Below are 14603 nucleotides of genomic sequence, written 5' to 3'. Positions count from 1 at the left end.
CCTTCTTTCTCTCCATGAGATATCATGGATTTACACCTTTGTATTCTTTCTTTTAAAAAAATAATTTTGATTATTTATTTTTGGCTGTGGTGGATATTTATTGCTGTGCAGACTTTTCTCTAGTTGTGACTAGTGGGGGCTACTTTCCATTTACGGGTGGGGTGCTCAGGCTGCTCATTGCGGTGGCTTCTCTTGTTACAGAGTGTGGGTTCTAGGACACACAGGCTTCAGTAGTTGCAACCCATGGACTCGGTAGTTGAAGTTCCTGGCCTCTGGAGCAGAGGCTCAGTAGTTGTGGCACACAGGCTTAGTTGCTTCATGGTATGTGGGATCTTTCCACACCAGGGATCAAATCCATGTCTCCTGGCTTGGCAGGTGGATGCCTCACCTTTGAGCCACCAGGGAAGCCCCATCTTTGTATTCTTTACAATAATTGTAGATGGATTTTCTTAAAGAAAAATATATAAATGTTTTCAAGCTACTGTTTTCAACCAGAAGTCTCTTAAAAAATGTTGACATCAAGAAGGGGTCCTAATGCTTAGAAACATTAGGAACCTCTGGTGGAAGGGAAGAGCCCTAAGGAAGAACTGGGAGGCTTCTACCCTGGCCTCTGCAACAGCATCCATCAGGATGACTGGGAAGCAGCTCCCTGCACCTTTTGTGTCCTAGTTTGCTCCTCTCAGAAATGAATCCTCGTGCTGGACTGTTTCTAGATCTCCTCTCCTGTACTACTGTACTCCACTTGACAAGTAGAAAAAAGTGGTCATGCCTCCTACCTACAGAAATTACCACCCAATTGAGAAACAGGAAGAAAAAAAAAAAAAGACCACGTGCTAAGGAACTGATGCCTAAGTTGAATGCAGAAGCAGAAAACAAAGTACTAGTAGGAGAAAGAAGCCTTGAACGTGACAGTCTGCAGTTGGAACATAAATGTCAGAGGAGCTTGTGTCAAGATCCAGGGAACACCAACATGGTCCCTAATGTGCAAGGAAAATTGACTTGGCAGGATGATCTAAATAGAATAAGAAAGAGAAAATATGGGAAAGAAAGGCCAAGAAGAAGGTGGTTGTGGTAATTAAAACAGGAAATAACTGAAGCCTGGCTATGTACCCTGGCAAGGAGAAGAGCAAAGAAGGATTATGTTTCACTTAGAGTGTTAGGGATGAATAAATCCATAGTCCTTAATTATTTTTCTTTAAAATAAACTGGCATGTTTGAAATGAGAAGAGATCAAAGTATTTCTGATAAAGAGAAATTCTAAAATAGTTCAGGCAGAGATGAGGCTAGGGGGTTGAAAGATATGAGTTCTGAGTGAATGCAGATTAATCTAAGAAAACAAAAAAATAAAAAGAAAACTCTGAAAAGGCCAAGCAAAATAAACAGTGATTTCAACTGGCTGGCTTTCTTCCTTGCATTTGTGAGTCTAGATAAGGAGCTTTGTGGTGGTGGGAAAGCAATGAAGCTTTAATTGCCTATTAACTGGCTCCTTCTGTTTATGTACTTTCTCTACTCTGTTGTCTATCCCCTGCCTTGGCCACTTGTGCCTATGTTAAATGGGTTCTGATCAGCTTAAAATCACAGGGTAATTTAAGCTGGAAATTTTAGTTAAATCCAGTCAATTCCCCAACATCTTTTCAAAAGGATGAAGGTTTTAATCAGTACAATACAAGCCATGGGGAATATGGGAGAGATCAGGTCAGAATATGGGTCAGAAAAACTATAGAGGAAGTGCTAATGGGATGAGGACGCCTGAGCTTTTTATCTTATTAGTGCTTCCCATGTCAAATTAGCAAAATGGTTCTGGCACTAAAGTGTTGAGATAAAATGTTCATATGCTATGTGTTCCCCAGAAGGATTCTCTATGAGCCTCTTCTAAGGAGATTTGACTTTTCTTCTCTTTTCTTTTTTATCTTCAGAGCTAAGTGTGATTATGTAAGCCAGACACATCTACTTTGTATCCCAGTGACCTCTGTGGAAATACAGCTTCATCAGCAAGGCCACTGCCTTACAAAATTCCAGTGAGCACCATTCACAAAGAATAGGTTGTGAATAGTGCCCCCTGGAGTTGTGCAATGCGATTGTGAGAGCTTTTATCTGGACAGATTTCTTTGTAACTATGAAGTAAAAATATATTCCAGAAGCTGAACCCCTAAAAGAGACTCATTATTTAGAAAAGTGATTTTTGTTTAAATAGCAGGGGTGCAGACCAGTGTCATTGGGTATCTTTCTTATTTTTTAATTGAAGTATAATTGACATAGAACATTATATTAGATTCAGGTGTGGTGGCAATGTTGGAGACCCAGGTTTGATCCCTGGATCAGGAAGATCCCCTGGAGTAGGAAATGGCAACCCACTCCAGTATGCTTGCCTGGAGAATTCTGTGGAGAGGAACCTGTCAGACTATACAGTCCATGAGATCGCAAAGAGTCAGACATGACTGAGCAGCTAACACGTTCACTTTCATTAAGTTAGATTGAGTTGTACAGTGTAATGATTTGATTTATATATATTGCAAAATGATTACCACAATAAGTCTAGTTAACATCTTGAGTACCTTCTACAGTACTTATAAGCCAGGCCACTTTCCTTTCAAAATAATCCTATATTTTGCATCAGATAAGTAATTAGACTTCAATAGAATGTAGTCAGTTATTTTAAAAATCCATTTATTCAATAAATATATAGTAAGAGCTTTTCATGAGCCACATTCATGGTCTTTTCTCAAAGGATGTGATAGAAATAAAGAATTTAGAACAGTGTTAGCTGTGACTACTACTTTTATTTTTCAGACATTCAAAACTCTTTCTTGCCTCAAGATCCTTTTAAAATCTAGTTTCCCTGTATTTTAGAATATTTCTTCCCATCTTTACATGCTTACCCCCATAACTCAATAATAATATATTAAGAGCTTTTCATGTGCCAGACTCACTAGTCAGATCTCAGCTTAAAAAATCACTGTCAAACTATTTTATCTACAGTAATTTTTCTCCCATTTCACTATTTTTACCTGTCTCAGCCCCACATTGGTTTCCCACATAGCACTTATCATCATTTGTCAGGATTTTATTGATTGATTTACTTATTTATTGTCTGGCCCACTGGATGATGGATGATCTCCAAAGTGAGGAAAATGTGTGCACATTATAGGGCCTCAAAAAATCTTTGTTAAAATAAAAATGAGCCAGTGATGGAGAAAAGCACTTAATTTCCCCGAGAAAAATTCAGTATTCAGTTCCCCTGGAAGTCACTCATTTTTTTCTGTGGTTTTGAGTCAAATTGTGAAAGTGATTTTGATGAGACACAGTCATGAATATGTTTACTGATTTCTTTCCAAATCTGGGAGAGGTTTGAATTCAAGACAAGCATGTTGGTATGTAAGTGGTGATTTCCTAGTACTTTGTGGGAGTAGTAACTTCATAAGACTGATGTGTAAGCTCTTCGTGGTGTCACAGCAAACACCCAAAGCCTAAAGTCCAAATGTGGAATGCTCAATTATTATATATGAACATATTCCCAATTCAAATGCCAACCCGCTCCAGGATTCTTGTTTGGAAAATTTCATGGCCAGAGGAACCTGGCAGGCTATAGTCCGTGGGGTCGCAAATAGTCGAATACTCATGAGCACACATGCATACACACATTCCCGGCTCAATCACACAAGTACAATTTGTGTAAACTACAATATAAATGTATTTGGGTTGTAACTTTTTAGAACGAGATGATTTCTAGGATGTTTCATTCACCAAGTTTCATTTGACTAGACTCTATCAAGTGCAAAAAATAAAGACTAATATTACCTATGTAATATATAAAACGTATACAGCATTGCTTTGCACCACTAAGATCAATGACGCTTATACTGGTTTGAAATTTTCTCACTGATTAATGTTTAGACCAACTGGGCCATCCAGGTAGTCAGCTAGTTACAACCAGGCAATGCACTGACAGGCTTCCCTGGTGGCTCAGTGGTAAAGAATCTGCCTACCGACACAGAAGACACAGGTTCAATCCCTGGGTCAGGAAGATCCCCTGGAGAAGGAACTGGCAATCCACTCCAGTATTCTTGCCTGGAAAATGCTATGGACAGAAGGAGCCTGGTGGTTTACCATCCATGGGGTTGGAAAAGAACACAACTTAGCAACTCAAAACAGCAACAACAAATACACTGACAATATCTGGGACATGTTACAGTGTTTTTTTCACGTTGGTTACCTGACCTCTGTAATTATGTTGTGTCCATAGTTGCTATAGAATGGAATGTATTTCCTCGGAAGAGGTAAATGAATCATTGTTAGGAAGGATGTAATAAGATTATACAGTTTAAACAAAGTTCTTTAGTTGCAAGGGGAAAAAAATTCCCTCAAGTTAGCACAAAAAACTAAGATCATGGCATCTGGCCTTATCACTTCATGGCAAATAGATGGGGAAATAATGGAAACAGTGGTAGACTTTTATTTTCTTGGGCTCCCAAATCACTGCAGATGGTGACTGCAGCCATGAAATTAAAAGATGCTTGCTCCTTGGGAGAAAGCTCTGACAAACCTAGACAATGTATTAAAAAGCAGAGACATCATTTTGCTGACAAAGGTCTGTCTAGTCAAAGCTATAGTTTTTCCATTAGTTATGTACGGATGTGAGAGTTGGACCATAAAGAAGGCTGAGCACCAAAGAATTGATACTTTGGAATCGTGGTGCTGGAGAATATTCTTCAGAGTCCCTTGAAGAGCAGGAATATCAAACCAGTTGATCCTAAAGGAAATCAACCCTGAATATTCATTGGAAGGACTGATGTTGAAGCTGAAGCTCCAATACTTTGGCCACCTATTGTGAAGAGCCAACTCATTAGAAAAGACTGATGCTGGGAGAGATTGCAGGCAGGAAGAGAAGGGGGAAACAGGATGAGATGGTTGGATGGCATCAGCGACTCAATGGACATGAATTTGAGCAAGCTCCAGGAGATAATGGAGGACAGGGAAGCCTGGCATGCTGATGTTCATGGGGTTGCAAAGAGTCAGACACAACTGAGCGACTGAGCAACAGCACAAAGAAACAATTCACTGAAAAGACGTAGTATCTTCAGAGAAATAAGTTGCAGCCAACAGGGAACTGGAGTCCTCTGGGGTTGACATCTCTTCTCTCCATTTCTCTCGTCTCTTTTGTGGCTTGTATATGTCTGTGTCCTCTGGTGCACCTGCTCCACTGTTTCTGCTTCTCTCTGGAGAATGGCATTGGTGCACCATTGCTGATTATGCCTGCGCCACATCTCACTTGACATGACCTTTCGTTTTGTGATGCCCCCTCCCCATTATTTTTTGAATATGTAATTTATTGAAAGTAACTAATTAGTTGATAATACTTGAGTGGATCGGTTCCCCTCAATCAGATAGATGTTCAACTCAGACTTAATCTGTGATGGCTGTGATGTGGAGTCACATGTTAGAGATATGTTTGTCTAATCCAGCCCATTGGCAGGGAAATGGAGAGAGGGACTGATTCTAAGAGAAGGTTGTGTCGGCAGTTCTATACCTCAAAATAAATCTTCTACCTTTACCAACACAAAAAAAAGTCTGTGTAAATGATAATAAGAGCAGACAAATTTGAAGTGGCTTTTACAAAAATTTAAAATAATGATTTTGGGTAAATGCATCTTTCTTCATGTGTATTTTTCTCTAAATTTACTTTATCTCACTGAATATAAGACTATATCCACTATGTAACATGGCATTTTTTGGATATATAAAGAGCAACAATTTTATTCTAAATAATCTTCTTCATTTTAATTTTTCTCCCATAAATTCATGGGTATGCATTTCTGGGGCAAATTGAGGAAAATTATCTCAATGCTGCCCTCTCATTTCCATCTTTCAAAAGGTCCAAGTCTCCTCAGGCATGATTTCCCTGTCTTAAGTTTCCCTGGATAACTCAGAGCCATTACCCTCCATGATTATCCTTGGTCCACAGTAAATATCTTTCTTTCTCTCTCTCTTTTTTCCCTTCCATCTTTCTCTTTTATCTTCCCAAAACCCATTATTATTTTCTCTAAACAACAATTCTCAGTGTCTTTTGTAGTTACCCAACTGTTGTGAATATTAATGGTATCCTTCAAGGGGTATTATTTATAGCAGGAAATATGAGTCTTTGATCAGTGTTTTTTCTTAAATAAAAACCTCATGCATTGTGGGTAGACTGTATTTCTCTTATCTTGGGTTGGACATTTTGCTGCTCATTTCCATCTTTCCTTATATTACAGAGTTGGAGGCCGTTGGAGACTTTTAAGTTGTTCTTTTTTGAAAGCCTTTTTCCCCTTTGTTATGTGAGCTCTCTAATGCTGGCCCTCTGTATGGTGATGTCTGCCCTGGTTGGAAATCCTTTTGCTACACTCCCTAAAGGCAGCAACTGATTCAGGGGGGAGTGTGTAATTTGTTTTGTACCGTGGAATTCCTGCCATGCCTATATGTATTTAGACCACAGGCAAACCAATAAAGTTGTCATAGAAACAAAGCATTTCATGAATAAATCAATCCATAACAAACTTGTAAACTTCAAACAACCCACTGTGCCTTAACAACACATCCGTTACATACACAAAATAATCATGTTTGTAATGAGCAATGCACAATATTATTCTTTCCCATACATTTGGTCCTGTTTGCCATCTTATAAACATTCCTTAATGTATTTTTATGCAGCCTGTGGATTCCTACTGATCTGAAATGAAATAAGTAACTCCAGCTGGCATAGTAATACTAGAAAAGTACACTTTTTAAAAATGTGGCTGATGGTGAACCTCAGTTCAAACAGTATGCTTCGAATACCTACTCCGATGACCAGAGGGGATTTGAAACCATGGCTAAACAAAGTTTCCTCGTTTTGATCAACTCCAATATTCTTTTTCACTTTTCAGTTTTCTTGTTTGACTCTTAGTACCCTCTTCTGCCTGAAAAGGGTGTCTTTAGGGAATCATGGTTGATGGGAGGAGGGTCAGCTGAGGAGTGGGAGGTGGAGAGTGATTTGCAAGGTGACACTGAGTATTTTAAAAAAGGATGAATGTTCTTTGCCAAAAACCATCAGGACTGGAGTCAAGAAAGAGAGTGCTATGTGGAGGAAAAGAGAATATTATTGTATAAAACTTAAATTCCTTTGCAGACAGTAAAAAGGCAAAGACAGATGTAGAGAAGGAGGTCAGTGTAATACAAGTCCTCTGGGGCTTGCTTTGGCTTCATGAACATAAGAACTTTTCTTATCTTCATTCTGAGTGAAATTCTCTCCTTGGCTACGTTTGGGTCCTGCCTTACAGACGTAGTAGGGTAAAGCAACTTGAGGTTTTTCCTCTGTTCCAGTGAGCTCTGTTAAGGCCTTTGACCTTGGCTAAATTGTGACATCTCAGCCTAATTAGACATCTCTTAATGCCTGTAATCAGAGGAACCTTCTGTCTATATTTGGGGGTTTAGATGTGCATTTTATTTTCCAATAACTGACTTTCACTTTACCATGTTAAATCTTAATTTTTGCCTCCTTATGATATCTGGGATGATCCCATAAGTTTTAAGCCATTATTAGTTATTAAAATTAAGTCCAATATAACATAGGATTTTTTTTTTTTTTTTTGCATTTCTTTTCCATGGGGATGGTCTTGATCCCTGTCTCCTGTACAATGTCACAAACCTCAGTCCATAGTTCATCAGGCACTCTATCTATCAGATCTAGTCCCTTAAATCTATTTCTCCCTTCCACTGTATAATCATAAGGGATTTGATTTAGGTTATACCTGAATGATCTAATGGTTTTCCCTACTTTCTTCAATTTAAGTCTGAATCCGCTGGATCATCAAAAAAGCAAGAGAGTTCCAGAAAAACATCTATTTCTGCTTTATTGACTATGCCAAAGCCTTTGACTGTGTGGATCACAATAAACTGTGGAAAATTCTGAAAGAGATGGGAATACTAGACCACCTGACCTGCCTCTTGAGAAATTTGTACGCAGGTTAGGAAGCAACAGTTAGAGCTGGACATGGAACAACAGAGTGGTTCCAAATAGGAAAAGGAGTATATCAAGGCTGTATATTGTCACCCTGCTTATTTAACTTATATGCAGAGTATATCATGAGAAACACTGGGCTGGAAGAAGCACAAGCTGGAGTCAAGATTGCCGGGAGAAATATCAATAAACTCAGATATGCAGATGACACCACCTTTATGGCAGAAGGTGAAGAGGAACTAAAAAGCCTCTTGGTGAAAGTAAAAGAGAAGAGTGAAAAAGTTGGCTTAAAACTCAACATTCAGAAAACAAAGATCATGGCATCTGGTCCCATCAGTTCATGGGAAATAGATGGGGAAATAGTGGAAACAGTGTCAGACTTTATTTTGGGGGGCTCCAAAATCACTGCAGATGGTGACTGCAGATGGTGACTGCAGCCATGAAATTAAAAGATGCTTCCTCCTTGGAAGAAAAGTTATGACCAACCTAGATAGCATATTGAAAAGCAGAGACATTACTTTGCCAACAAAGGTTCGTCTAGTCAAGGCTATGGTTTTTCCTGTGGTCATGTATGGATGTGAGAGTTGGACTGTGAAGAAAGCTGAGCACCGAAGAATTGATGCTCTTGAACTGTGGTGTTGGAGAAGACTCTTGAGAGTCCCTTGGACTGCAAGGAGATCCAACCAGTCCATTCTGAAGGAGATCAGCCCTGGGATTTCTTTGGAAGGACTGATGTTGAAGCTGAAACTCCAGTAGTTTGGCCACCTCATGCGAAGAGTTGACTCATTGGAAAAGACTCTGATGCTGGGAAGGATTGGGGGCAGGAGGAGAAGGGGACGACAGAGGATGAGATGGCTGGATGGCGTCACTGACTCGATGGACGTGAGTCTGAGTGAACTCAGGGTGTTGGTGATGGACAGGGAGGCCTGGCGTGCTGCGATTCATGGGGTCACAAAGAGTTGGACACGACTGAGCAACTGAACTGAACTGAACATATGATCTTAATCCCAATATTTAATTCACACCTCTCCTCTACCTTTTAAATAAGCAGTGTGGATTTAGTGAACTTTCTTGCGTTTCCTTTACTACTCCAAGGGTTTATGTAGACCTCTGAAACATTTCTTTTCCTAAGGTCTGTTGGATCTGGGCAGGAGAATGGACAGAGACACCTAAGATATTCTTACGTTACTGGGCAGATTATTATGCATTGTGGTTTCTGTGCTTCCAGTGGCCTCTATCAAGTGGTGGTTTTGTACAGGTGGTGTGCATGATTTCCTTGGGTTTTCAAAGGCCATCAACCACTGATTACATCCTCATAAATGGGATGTAGGAGTTGTACTGCTGTGTTCCTCCAAAATTCATGTTCACCAGAACCTGTGAATATGACCTTATTTGGAAATAGGGTCTTTGCAGGTGTAACCAAGTTAGGATGAAGTCATCCTGAATTAGGGTGGGCCCTAATCCAATGACTGATAGCTTTGAAAGAAGAAGACACAGACATAGGAGAGGAGTGTGTCATGTGAAAGTGAAGGTGGAGGTTAGAGTGATGCATCTACAAGCCTAGGAACCCAAGGATTTCTGGTAACCACCAGAAGCCAGGAAAAGTCAAGGAAGGATTCTCCCCTTGAGCCTTCAGAGGGGAGCATAGCCTGTCACCCCACTGATTTCAGACATATAGCCTCAAAAACCATAAAAGAATAAAATTTTAAGCCACCCAATTTGTTGCCCTTTGCTATGGCAGGCCTGGGAGAAAAATAATGGGTCCATACCTCAAGCTCCCATTCTAGGTGGGAAAAAAAGAAGCAGATGACATTCAACATCTTTACAAACCAGCTCAGTGTGTTCCAAACAGAAGTCATTCTCTTCCTGTAATTCTGCTCTTCCTTTTGCATCTCTAGTTCAGGACCTGGCATCCTGGCCCTCTATGACTCTAGGCTCACCCTTATAAGTCATCTTCCACTCCCCCCTTTCCCTTAGATCATCGTCATCCCCACATCATTAATTCTTCATTTCCTGCAGAGTGACATTCCGATCCTTGAGGTTTATTATACCTTCATGGTTGGCCTTACGGCTGCCTGGCTAGCTTCACCTGTCTACCTTTGCACATGATAACTTTGCTGCTTATGTCATATTCCTTGTAGTTCTTCACCCACCCCAGCAATTGAATCATCTCCTCCGTGCTCCTTCTCTGGGCTCCAATACTACCTGCGTAAGGTAATCACTGACATTTTCTGCTCTGCCTCACTAAATATCAAGGTCATCAAAACAGGCGTTGTGCCCTATTTACCTCTGTTTCCCTTAATGCTGAGCAGAAAGTCTGCTCTGTTTGGAGAAATGAGAGGAAAAATGCATAGTATTAGTAGAAACAGAGCCAAGAGATTAAAGCTCAAGAAAAAGGAGATAAAACTCAAAAAAGACAGAGTAGCCTATCGTAATAGGTTACTTCAGCTCTCCTGGAATTTCAGTTTTCAAGAACCATTAAAGGGATTCATAGGACATGTGTAATAAATACATGATAAACGACAGGACAAATGATAACATACACAGATGGCTTACTATGCATCAGACCTATGCCAAGCACTTAACCTGCATCTCTCATTTAATCTACACAACAGCCTCATGAGAAATATGCTTCCTTTTAATTAATGAAGCAAATAGGGCTTTGAGACATTAAGTCAATTTTCCATGGTCACACACCTCGTAAGTGCTAGGGGTGTAAGTCGGGCTCAGGTGTGTCTAAATCTGAAGATCATGATTTTAACAACTAAGATTTGTCCTGTTATGTTGCACAGTTTCTGATCATTATGGAATATTCTCCTACAGCTGAGAAAGTGCAGCTGCTGAATGCTGTTTTTTTCCCTTATTGGCACAACATCAATCTAAAGTCAGTAAGGAATATCTTCGTTAAGGAATATTCTGCCCAAGTTTCATACCTCAGCAATTTATTTAATCTTTGCATCATGGAGAAGTATGGTAAACATTTTTAGGATACTAAACAGAAACTTTTACATTTAAATGATGTGCATTTTCTTAAGCATAAAAAAGAGTTATTATTGAGAGCTGCTATAAGGATAACATGGGGAAAAAAAGGAAAGTATTCATTTCCTTGTCATTTTTCTATCTTTTTCTTAAAATGAAAAGTCAAGGAGTTTTCATTGTGGGTTGCATATGCCTTATAGTTTATAAAAATGCCTTCATATATACTTAACCTCACGTGAATCAAAAGTTCATATTAAGATATATTTCATATAAGATATATTATTAGAAATTATTCACTGGACTAGCAAGTGTGAAGGGTTGACTTGAAAAAGTAACCATTCTGAAGGGTCTTTGTCATTAGGCTGGGCCAGATATTCTGGAACATTGGATGTAAATTCACAAATTCTGAGCAGATATTATGCTCTTGGAATACCCAGCCCCACAGTGGTCAATCAGCAGCCACCTGAGGACCACTGAGCACATCAAGGGCAACTCCATTCCTCAGGGAAGGCACATGGGCTGAAGATAGAATAAAAAGACTTGCTCTGACTTAAAGCCTAACTGAGACTTTAAACTCTTAAAATTCACTAGATCAAAAGCAAAATCCATACAGGATACCTAAGTACTTATGTACATTTTTTCTTTATTCATAAGATTCCACAAATTTTCAAAATAGTTTATGAACCAATATGGTTAGGAATTTTTTTTTTTTTTTTACATTAGGACTACTGTGAGGATTCTTTTCAGTTTCAATTCCTGAGTCCTAAAGAGTCTGGCCCAATAAGATTACCTCCTCCTCAGAAGCACCACAAAGCTCAGTCAACTCTAAAAACTTTCAAAGCATTAATAGGCTTTGTCCAATTGCCTTTATTGTAGTTTCACTACTCCAGACTCATTTGGGGATGGTAATTGTGGCTTTTGACCCCTGAAGGAGGTTGCAGGTTTTGAGCAGTGCACAGCAGGCATTTAAGAATATGGACGTTTGGTATACTTTGAAGGGCTGTTCTTTCACTGAGGCTCTTCCTTCTTGAAATTGCCATATAGCTATCTTTCCCACTTGAATTTCTGTAAACACTAAGTTAAAAAAAAAAAAAAAACTTACCTATTGAAGAAGAGTAATAAATCTTCATCAACTTATTACTCAACTGTCTTTTGGGGGGTGGGAATGGTCCTTTTTCTACATGAAGAACATAATCTTAGCTCAGTCTTTGAAGTCTTTGAATGTGTGAAGGAACCAAGTTAACATTTTGGGTCCTCTGACACTAGCTGCTTACAATGGAGAATAATGAGAGTGGGGTTAATAGTAGCTAATTTTCAGAATTGCAGGGACAATTCAACAACTATTCACTTAGTGCAGGGTTTTGGGGTTCCAAGCATTTCACGAAGAGCTTTGCATAAAATATCTTAAACTAATTCTCAAAGTAATCCATGTTAAAAGTGAGGAAATGGAGTCTCAGGTGAAATAATGGTCCAAGGCTCCCAAACATGGTCAATGACAGAACTAGAATACCTCACCAAGTACATTACCTTGCAGACAGCATTCTTAACACATATTAGCCTTTCATGCTCTCATTAGTTTCCAGGAAAAACAGAAGCCCTGTGATACAAAGTTTGACTTTCTTCTCATTTTTCCTGCTCCACCCAACCAGCAACTAAGCAGCTCCTTGGGAACTCACCCTGTGCTTCCCCTCTTTCCAGCTCTCTATCAGAAAGGCGGATAACCTACTGAAAGGAAAATATGGACATTATCTGTAATTAGGCTTATTAATTTTATAGGAAATTCTTTAATTTTCTATGGGGCCATGTTCTTGAAATGCATTATTTCCTTTTATGACTTCACTCGCCTCAGTATCAGTAGAGATTAAAGGTGACATGCCCTGCTGGGAACAAACACAATTTTCCAGCAGCTATATTTTGTTTTCCTTAATAATTAACAATTGCTGCTGACTAACCCTTGCAGCATAAAATGCCCACCTTATCACAAAGGAGTGGGCATTGGTTTGAGGAACTCACAAGGGATATCAGAAAAAGAAGTGTGATTAAAGCATTAAAGATTTAGAAGTTGACATTAGGATGAAAGGTGGAATTACAGTAAATATAACGCTGTTTAACATTAAATGGAATGTGTTGTACTTGAAACAGTTGTTCGTTTTGGCATTAATTATTAAGGGAAGCTGACAACTGATTTTTAATTCGTGACTCAAGGTACAATTTCTTAAGATATAAATACAACAAAGCAGCTTAGAGGATTGGTGCTTCTTTATCTTTAATGATTTTGTTTTTTTCTTGATAGAATCTATGAACGAATTAGAACGGAATGTGCGTTACTTAAACAAGGCATTGTTTGTGGTGAGCTGATATTATGCTCCTGGACAGAAAAATTCAAAGTTAAGTTTACTAGAAATCATTGAACATATTCTTCACTGTTTTCATTTGAGAATTGTCTTGGAGATACACAGTTTAAAAGGCATTTGAGGCAAACTTTGCAGTTTATGTTTTAAAGCAGTTTTCTTCTGAGGGAAAGGCAAGCATGTTCATCCTTTGCCTTTGAGTGAGAGATAAACATCCTGTAATAATATGCTCAGATATGCATTGCCTAGGTTTCTATGTAAAAGTGATAACTATCTCATGCTGCTGCTGCCAAGTCGCTTCAGTCATGTCCGACTCTGTGTGACCCATAGACAGCAGCCCACCCAGGCAAGAACACTGGAGTGGGTTGCCATTTCCTTCTCCAATGCATACATGCATGCTAAGTCGCTTCAGTCATGTCCGACTCTGTGCAACCCCCTGGATAGCAGCCCACCAGGCTCCTTCGTCCACGGGGTTCTCCAGGCAAGAACACTATTTCATATTGGATTGTAAATCTACTGTCTGTTAGACTCTACATGCTGTTTGGCTTGTCAAACCTTTTAGAGGAAGTTCTTGTTGGCCAAGTGACATTGTACCGATGTGCTCGCAAAGAAAGAGGGAAGGTGGCCCAGCAAAGGGATTTATGATGGGGAATTCAAAAGGGCACTTGCAGTTATTCTTTCTGGCCAAATACAACAAGAATGCTACTGTGTGATGATTTATTTTCATTAAAATGTCTATGGATTGATATTAGAGTCCTCAGTTTAGCATGATTTGAATACTTTTATTCCATGCCTGAAGTTGTAATCTATTTAGGACCATCATTAAAAATCTCTGGTGTTAGAAAGTGTTCTAGTTTCATTCTTTTACAAGTGGTTGACCAGTTTTCCCAGCACCACTTGTTAAAGAGATTGTCTTTAATCCATTGTATATTCTTGCCTCCTTTGTCAAAGATAAGGTGTCCATATGTGCGTGGATTTATCTCTGGGCTTTCTATTTTGTTCCATTGATCTACATTTCTGTCTTTGTGCCAGTACCATACTGTCTTGATAACTGTGGCTTTGTAGTAGAGCCTGAAGTCAGGTAGGTTGATTCCTCCAGTTCCATTCTTCTTTCTCAAGATCGCTTTGGCTATTCGAGGTTTTTTGTATTTCCATACAAATTGTGAAATTATTTGTTCTAGCTCTGTGAAGAATACTGTTGGTAGCTTGATAGGGATTGCATTGAATCTATAAATTGCTTTGGGTAGTATACTCATTTTCACTATATTGATTCTTCCAATCCATGAACATTGTAT

At 39.2% G+C, this 14603-nt stretch overlaps 1 long non-coding RNA gene across 1 annotated transcript in view; it reads left to right on the top strand.

Moving 5' to 3' along the window:
• LOC133244242 (uncharacterized) overlaps positions 1-13791 on the top strand; it is a 29565-nt gene extending 15774 nt beyond the window's left edge. The window contains exon 3 of the long non-coding RNA XR_009735339.1: positions 13251-13791. This is a non-coding gene — a long non-coding RNA (uncharacterized LOC133244242). The remainder of the gene's footprint in view (positions 1-13250) is intronic.
• The last annotated feature ends 812 nt before the right edge of the window (positions 13792-14603 follow it).

The sequence above is a fragment of the Bos javanicus genome, chromosome 3 (genome assembly GCF_032452875.1).
Source record: "Bos javanicus breed banteng chromosome 3, ARS-OSU_banteng_1.0, whole genome shotgun sequence".
NCBI lineage: Eukaryota > Metazoa > Chordata > Mammalia > Artiodactyla > Bovidae > Bos > Bos javanicus.
The sequence above is the reverse complement of the archived record's forward strand: the minus strand, read 5'-3'. Positions and strand labels throughout refer to the sequence as shown.